Source organism: Canis aureus, unplaced genomic scaffold, assembly GCF_053574225.1.
Source record: "Canis aureus isolate CA01 unplaced genomic scaffold, VMU_Caureus_v.1.0 ptg000175l_RagTag, whole genome shotgun sequence".
NCBI lineage: Eukaryota > Metazoa > Chordata > Mammalia > Carnivora > Canidae > Canis > Canis aureus.
In genome coordinates, this window is record NW_027554464.1 from 226424 (window position 1) to 235356 (window position 8933).

General features: G+C 45.9%; 1 pseudogene; it reads right to left on the reverse strand.

Annotated features, from left to right (window-relative positions):
• Positions 1-521: 521 nt before the first annotated feature.
• Positions 522-3054, reverse strand: LOC144309696 (bromodomain-containing protein 3-like; annotated as a pseudogene).
• Positions 3055-8933: the final 5879 nt, after the last annotated feature.

Below are 8933 nucleotides of genomic sequence, written 5' to 3' on the forward strand. Positions count from 1 at the left end.
CCCGTGTTCCCTCCCAGGAGCTCCCGAGGCCCCTCCCTCGGTGCCCACCCGCCTCTCCCCACCCCTGCAGAAGCCCGGACTGGAGCCCGCAGCACCTCCACAGTCCCCCCACCCTGCAGCAAGAGGTGACCCCAGCCGCGGGGCTGAGCTGGGGGGACAGAGACATCGCCTGTTTGCAAAGCTGACAGCCTTCGGTGCAGTACCATCTCAGAGAAACTTCCTTTCAAACAATGCTTTCTGGAGCTACAGACCAGCTTGGGCATAAGAAAGGGGCTTTGCAAGAAACTTCAGATCACATCTGACATGGTTTTCTACGGTCATCAGGTCAGCGTTTGAAGTTGCCGTCTCCAAGCAACTCAACTCAGTAAGGAAGGGAAGGCTTTATGCGGGTTCACACCTTCTCATAAAGCCTCACATACACACGAGAAAGATCTTAGACCTATTAAAGCCAAAACTGGAAGATTCCATAACACTGAGTTTATTTATCTTTTTTAATTTTTATTTATTTATGATAGTCACAGAGAGAGAGAGAGAGAGAGAGAGAGAGGCAGAGACACAGGCAGAGGGAGAAGCAGGCTCCATGCACCGGGAGCCCGACGTGGGACTCGATCCCGGGGCTCCAGGATCGCGCCCTGGGCCAGAGGCAGGCGCCAAACCGCTGCGCCACCCGGGATCCCTGGATTCCGTAACACTGAGTTTTAAAGAAAACCTGCAGGCGCGGAACCAGAGCAGCAGATCAACCAGAGCAAGGGACACTGCAGAGTTCCGGCGGGTGCGACTTCGCTGGTTTTGTCCTGATGTGCGAGTCCAGCGCTCAGTCTGAGTCGCTGCAGTGGAGCTGGATCCGCCGAACTGCTGCTCCCGGACCGAGGAGCTGCTGCTGCTGCTGAGCCGGGCGGCCCTCCCGAGGGCGCAGAGCCCGCTTTCTCCTCCTTGGCAGGCTTCTCGTTGTTGTTCAGCTGCCCACGGACGTCCTGCCGCGCGTCTCCGACTCCTTCCTTTCCGGAGCTAACTCCTCCTTGGACTTGGCCGCCTGCTTCTTCCCGCTCGTGGAGAAAGGCTCCCTTGGCTTTTCCTGTCAACAACACTTGACGCATCTCTCTAGCTCCCGCACAGTGGTGGGTTTCAGAGGCTCAAAGTCAATCTCTCTCTGCTCAGGCCTGGGTCCCTGAGCGAGGGCTCCGGGACTGGATGAAGTGGACCCCGCAGCCCCGTGTCCCCGGGCAGCCGGGTGGTCTAGGCTGAGCTGGCGCCCTCGGCCTAGCTCACGGGCAGGCCTCGCTCCTCCTCTCCGGGTCGTCGAGGCCGATGCCTGCTTGCCGCCCTGCTTCGGCTGCCTGCTGGCCTGGCTGCGCTGCCGGCCTTCTCGGCGGGAGCCCTCTTCGGTTGGGCCTGCTTGGCGGCGGGGCCCCCTTGGCCTTCTCGTCCTCAGACTTGGCCTTGTGCCTCTCCGTGTCCTCGTCTTCGTCCGCGTCCTCCTCCTTCTCCTCCTTTCCCTTCGGCTCCTTCTTCCTCTCTGGCTTGTTCCCGGGCCCGCGACAGGGCGGCGAGCTGCTCGTGCACAGCCTTCAGCTGCTCCTGCAGCTCCGCCAGCCGGGCCCGCTCCTGCTCCTCCTCCTCCTCCTCCTCCTCCTCCTCCTCTTCCTCCTCCTCTTCCTCCTCCTCCTCCTCTTCCTCCTCCTCTTCCTCCTCCTCTTCCTCCTCCTCCTCCTCCTCCTCCTCCTCCTCCTCCTCCTCCTCCTCCTCCTCCTCCGAGCTCTCCTCGCTGCTGCGGCTGCTCTCGGCGCCCCTGCTCAGCACGGGGGCTGCGGGCGCAGGCAGGGCCGGCGCCTCCCCCGGCTCAGCCGGCATCTTAGCAAACCGCACCTCAAACACGGCCGCAGCTTCCTGGCCACGGCCACCACCTTGTGGCCTGGGGGTTGTACTGGTAACAGCTGGAGAACATGAACCGGATGTCAGCAGCGAAGCCCTGCGCGTCTGGGCACTCGCGACTGTCCGTCTTCTTGACAGTGCTGAGGTCCATCGGGTGCTCGGTGACGTCGTGGTAGTCGTGCAGCTCCAGGGCCTCGGCGTCCACCGGCTGGAGAAGGGCCAGGCGCAGGCCGCACGCTTCTTGCACGGCCTTTCCTCGAGGACGCTGTCACAGTGCCGCGAGTGCTCGGCAGCTCGCCCTTCCGGCCCGCATGCTGAGGCACCTCGCCGTCCTCTAGACCCTTCCAGGGCGGTGCGATGGGGCGGCCCCCACTCTCTCGCCGAGCCCCCACCTCGGCCTGCTTGGGGTCTGACGATGGCGGCGGCGATTCGCTCCGGCTCGCGGATGGAGTGGGCGTCGTGGTGGCTGCTTTCCGCTTTGCACCCTTTTCCTTGACGACAGGCGCTGTGGGAGGGACCACAGGGATGGATGATGGGCGTCGAGGGAGGGGGTGGGGCGGCGGCGGGGGCGCAGGGACCGACGTGATGTTTGCGGTAATGGTTGGCAGAGGGGGGGCAGCAATGACAGGCGTCTGGAGACAGTGGGGGGACGCTCTGGAAGGGGGTTGCTGGGGAGACAGAGGACACGGCCACCACTTGCTGCCCACCTGCACTCCGGGTTCCTGCGCCGCGTTCCGGCCTTTGCCCTTCGGAGCAGGGGGTAATAATTCAACTTCGTCCTGGGGCACCTGGGCCACTCTCTGCAGAAAAATTTTCTCTAAGGCTTGGGCCGTTAGCACTGTGTCATCTGTGGGCTTGTTGTAAATGTAACAATTTGTAAACATGGTGTGGAAGTCCTGCACGCATTCGCTGGCGCTCCAGTAATAATTATTTTCTAGTCTCTTCTGAATAGTCCCCATATCCATTGGGTGTTTATGATTTTATGGTAATCGGGCAAGTTTAGCTTGATTGCATCCACGGGCTGGTAGAAGGGCCAGGCGAGCTGGTGATTCCAGGGCGTCTTTACCACCACGTTCTGCGGTACTGCAGCTGCTTGGTCTTGCGGCCAGGCTTGGCGGGGTTGGAGACCTCCCGCGGGTTCCCCGGGATCCCCGCGGGCGCGACCGTCCTGGTGGTGGACATCCTCCGCGGCTCGCTCACTGGCCGTCACAGCAGCGGCTCAGGGAGGCCCTCGCTTCCACTGCGCTCCTTTTGGAGGCCTGACATCCCCTTTGTAGGCCCAGCCAGGCAGCACTTGGCCTCGGCGGCTCCGACGGCCGTCCCTCCGCTCCCTATATAGATTCTGGATAACAGTTCTTTATTAGATGGTTCTTTTGTAAATATTTTCTCCAACTCTGTGCTTTGTCTTCTTATTCTCTTGACATTGCTGTTTGCAGAACAGAAAATTTTAATGGAGTCCAGTGTATCAGTTATTTCTTTCATGGATTATGCCCTGGTGTTGGATCAAAATCATAGCCATACCCAAGTTCACCTGCATTTTCTCCTACATTATCTTGCAGAGGTTTTATAATTCTGCATTTTATATTTAGAACTGTGATCTGAGTTTATATTTGTGAAGGATGTGAAGTCTGTGTCTGGACTCAGTATTTTTGCATGTGGTGTCCAGTTTTACATTATCATTTGTTGAAAATACTGTCCTTTTCTTTCACTGTGTTGTCTAGTCCTTTGTCAAGATCCATTGACTATATGAATCTCATTAACTTTTAAAAGGATGTGATAGAATGAATTTGAATAGCTAAGTGAACATAAATGGGAGGTTCCAAACAGAAGAAATGGACTGTGGTAAGGCATTAAAATGAGTGAGGAGGAAAGTAATCTTGATTTATTAAAGAAACTGTGATAGTTTGAGCTTATGTGCAAGAGAAGTTTGTTGAGTATTAGCTTAACCATGGTAAGGATTATTATACTAAATAATACGAAAGCCATTTAAGGATTTTAATGCAATTGCATGAATTTTAAAGGTCTTTAAATGTTTATACTTTGGCAGTGTGTAGAATGTATTGAAGGGTAACCATGGTAAGGATTATTATACTAAATAATACGAAAGCCATTTAAGGATTTTAATGCAATTGCATGAATTTTAAAGGTCTTTAAATGTTTATACTTTGGCAGTGTGTAGAATGTATTGAAGGGGAAAGTAGGGAAATAATGGTTTCAGTTGGGAGGCTTTAAGAGGAAAGGTAAGAGATTATCATGAACAGAAATGACATGGAAGAGATAGGTCATAATAAAAATTTAATAAGTAGAATAAAGAAACGCTTGGCTGAGTTTTGGGAGAAAGGGAAAAGGGATGTTTTAAGTAATACTCCTGAATTTTTATCTTGACTTATAAGATATAGAGTGGGGGGGGGGGAGCAGGAGGGAGGGAGGAGATCATTACTTTTTTTTGACACTAATAAGAGAACAGTGCATTAGAGAAACAATATTTGGATTTATTGACATAAATAATTGAAGCTTTGATACTGTACTGGATTTACCTGGGTGAGAGGAAGGTCCAGTGTTCTTAACTAAAACTTTGACATGGCGGCACCACTTTAAATTTTCCATTCTAGCTGAAGTCTGAAAAATGAAGTCTCCTCTTTTCAAAGGAGAGAGGTTGTTAAGTGTAAATATAAATAAGGATAAAGGGTCAAATACTAAACCCTAAGGAGAAGCTCATAATTAAGGAAATGTAAGGAAAGATAAGCCTTTGGAAAAAAATTAGAAGTGGATGAACTATTAAGTAGGGTTGTTTTGGGATACCAGCAAATAGGTCTAACTCTTAAACAGAACCAAGAATTTGATGAAAATGAGAAAGGAGAAAATTTCATATTAGAAAAAGGAATGTCACTAGTGCTCGTTTTTTGAGTACCTGCTATATATCATGCATGATCTGAGATCCCACAGTAAGCAAAGATGCAGATATTCCTCTGCTCTCAGAGTCTGCTTCCTAACTGGGGAGAGACTGAACCTATAATAAATGAGTAAATTACATCTTTTTGAAGGGCATAATGCTGAAGGAAAAAAAAAAGTCCTGGTAAGGGTAATGGGGAAATGATGTGGTTGGCAGAGAACTTTGCAAACTTAAATAGGGTGGTCATAGTAGATCTCAATGACACAGTGATTTAAAGCAAAGACTTGAAAAGATAAGGAAATAAATCTTAAGGCTATTTTAGGTAAAAGTGTTCCAGGCACAAAGAAGGAATTGAAAGGGGAGCATATTTGGTGAGTTGAGCAATAGCAAGGGGACCAGTGTGGCTGGAGGAGAGTGTTTATGGGGAAAAAATAATAGGATTTGAGGTTAAAGGAAGAAGCAACCCATCCAGAGCTACAGTCCTCAATCTTGGCTTCTTTGGAGAAGCTACATAGAGAGCTTCTAAAACTCTGGATGCCATGACCAATTGGGTTACAATCATTGGGAGGTGGAACTCAGGCCCCCCATGTGACTATAACATGCAACCAAGGTTCACAATCTGTCTGCTAAGACCTTAGGAGTCTCTAAGAAAAACTTATGTTTGAATGTTTGAAGGAAAAGCTCAGAAGATCATTCCTGGTTGTATTACATTGGAGATGCCAGTTAGATATTCAGGAAAAGATGTATTTTTTAAATATATATTTTTAAAGATTTTATTTATGTGTGTGTGTGAGAGAGAGAGAGACAGAGAGAGAGAGAGAGAGAGAGGCAGGCAGAGACATAGGCAGAGGGAGAAGCTAGCTCCATGCAGGGAGCCCGATATGGGACTTGATCCCGGGGCTCCAGGATCACACCCTGGGCTGAAGGTGGTGCTAAACCGCTGAGCCACCTGGGCTGCCCAGAAAAAAAATGTCTAATAGAGAATTAGATATATGAATCTGGAGTTCAAGGAAGAGGTTCAGGCTGGAGATACAGATTGGTGAGACATCAGCATAGAGATGACACTTAAATCCTGCAACTAGAAGAGTTCTCTAAAGTAATGAAGATAGAAGATCAAAGATCTAGAAACAAGGTCAAAGGAAGAACCAGCAGAGATGAAGAAAGGAACAATGAGGAAAGAAGGAAGGAAATTCAGAAAATTTACTGTCTTGAAAGGCAAGTTCTCAGTGTTTCAGGATAGTGGAAAACCTGGTTAACTGTCACATATTGCTGATAGACCAAGATGAGGACTGCGAATTGACTTCGGATACAATGTTATGAAGTAATTGTGGATCTTAGCAAGAGGAGAAAGCTTGATTGGAGGGAGCTCAAGAGAAAATTGGAAAGTTATAATTTTCATCAACCTCTAAGACTTCATTTAGGAAAACTGATAAATGAGGTGGTGGCTCTTACATGAAATGGGGCCAAGAGAGTTTACCAACATGTTTCTCTAGGCTTGTGGAAGAGGTGTGGAGAATAAAGAAGGATAGTGTGCATGATGCAAGAGGGGGGAGGATTTTCTGGAGAGATGGAGTTGTTGAATAGCCAAGAGAGGATGTGACCCAGTATATGAGTAGAGAATGGCCTCTGCTAGGAACCCAAACAATTTATCTGTGGTAACAGAGGAGTGATGGAGTATACAGGGGTAGACTCTGCAAGGTGGGGAGCTGTGGTGGTGATCACTATGGAAATTTTGCCTTGGAAACTAGGACTAATGGAGAAATAGAAGATTCTTGGGTGATACTAAAGACTCTGATAGTGGCGGGGGGAGAAGCACATTCCCCCCCTCCCTCACTGGATTAATGACTCCCAACTTGGACCTCTAGGGTCCTTCAGGAAAGAGGAGTCAGTAGGAGGCTACTGCAAATATTTCAAAAAAGCAAGTGACAATTGTATCTTTTCATCTCTTTTCACTTTTATTGAGAGATAGTTGACATACATCACTGAATGAGGTTTAAGGTATACATCATAGCGCCTTCCTTTCTTTAGTTTACCTAATTGTGAGAATACAATATATAATGCGTAAACAAAGTATGTATTAGTTGACTGTTTATGCTATTAGTAAGGCTTCCAGTCAACGGTAAGCTATTAAGAGTCTGCCTCTTAATTTTGGAAAGTCAAATTTTATATGCAGATTTTCAACTATGTGGAGGATCACACCTCGTTGTTCAGGAGTCAACCATATATGCCACAACTGCTCTAACCATTCCTCCATCATTGGACACTTCGATTGTTTCCCTGTTTCTGCTATTATAAATAATGCTGCTGTGTATCGGGAGGTTCATTTATCTTTTCTTGTGTTTTCAATTCCTTTGGATACATTCCCAGAAATGGACTGTAACTAGTTCTATTTTTAATTTTTGAGGAGCCTTCATTCTGTTTTCCACAGTGGCTGTACCAGTTTACAACACACACCGCCCCCAAGAGTGCACAAGGGTTCCCTTTCCTCTACATCCATACCAGCATTTGTTATCTTTTGTCTTTTGGATGATGGCCATTCTAACAGGCATGAGGTGGTATCTCATTGTAGTTTTAATTTGTATTTCCCTAATGACTAGAAGTGTTGAACATCTTTTCATATACCTGTTGCCTATCTGTGTATCTTTTTTTGAAAAATGGTTATTAGGTTTTTTGCTCATTTTTAAATTGGGTGATTTTTCTGCCATAGAGTTATGTGCATTATTTATTTGGTTTGGCTATTAATCCCTTATCAGATATATGGTTTGTGAATATTTTTTCTCTGTTCTGTAGGCTGTCTTTTCAATTAGTTGATGGCTTCCTCAGGTGTGAAGAAACTTTTTAGTTTGATGTATTCCCACTTGTCTATTTTTTATTTTTTGGTTACATTTTAGGTGTGATTTCCAAAATATAATTACCAAGACCAGTGTCAAGGAGCTTTTATCCTGTGTTTTACTTCTAGGAGTCTCATGGTTTCAGGTCTCACAGTTAAGCATTTATTTAATTTTGAGTTAATGTTGTGAGTGGTGTAAGCTATGGGCCCAGTTTCATTCTTTTTTTTTTTTTTTTTTTTTTTCAGTTTCATTCTTTTACATGTGAGTATCCATTTGCTGCAACATCATTTATTGAAGAGACAATTCTTCATTGAGCATTCTTGACTCGCTTGTCAAATATTTGTTGACCATATATGCTTGGATTTGTGTCTGAATTCTTTATTCCATTGTTCTCTTTGCTTCTGTGCCAGTACTCTACTGTTTTAGTGACCATGGCTTTATAATAAATATAAAAAATCAGGAACAATAATGCCTCATGCCTTGTTCTTTCTCGGGATTTCTTTGCTTTTTTTTTTTTTTTTTTTTTTTGCTTCATATAAATTTTAGGTTTTTTTTTTTTTCGAATTTTGCTAAAATAAAAAAAGCCACTGGAATCTCAATAGGGACTGCATTGATCTATAGATGGTTTTTGGTAGTATTGACATTTTAATAATAGTGATTCTTGCAGTCCAGTAACATAGGATACCTTTCCATTTTTTAAAAGACTTTATTGATTTATTCATGAAAGATACAGAGAAAGAAACAGAGACACAGGCAGAGGCAGAGGGAGAAGCAGGCTCCATGCAGGGAACCCAACGTGGGACTTGATCCTGGGTCTCCAGGATCACACCCTGGGCCGAAGGTGGCACTAAACTCCTGAGCCACCTGGGCTGCCCTATCTTTCCATTCATTTATGTCTTCTTCAATTGCTTTCATCATTGTCTTACAGTTGTTAGCATAGATCTTTCACTTCCTTAAATTTATTCCTAAGTATTTTATTGTTTTTCATGCAATTATAAATTGGATATGTTTCTTTATTTCCTTTTCAGAAAATTTGTTACTATAGAAATTTTATTTTGTATGTCAATTTTGTGTCTTACAACTTGGCTCAATTTGTTGATTATTTTAACAGTTTTTTTGTTGAATATTTAGGATTTTCTCTATACAAAAACATGTTATTTGCAAACAGAGACCATTTTACTTCTACCTTTTGAATTCTGATGCCTTTTCTGTTTGTTGACTAATTGCTCTAGCTAGGACTTTTAGTACTATATTGAAGAGGAGTGGTGAGAGTGGGCACCTTATCTTGTTCCTGATTTTGGAAGAAAAGCTTTCAACCTTTCACCATTGAGTGTGAC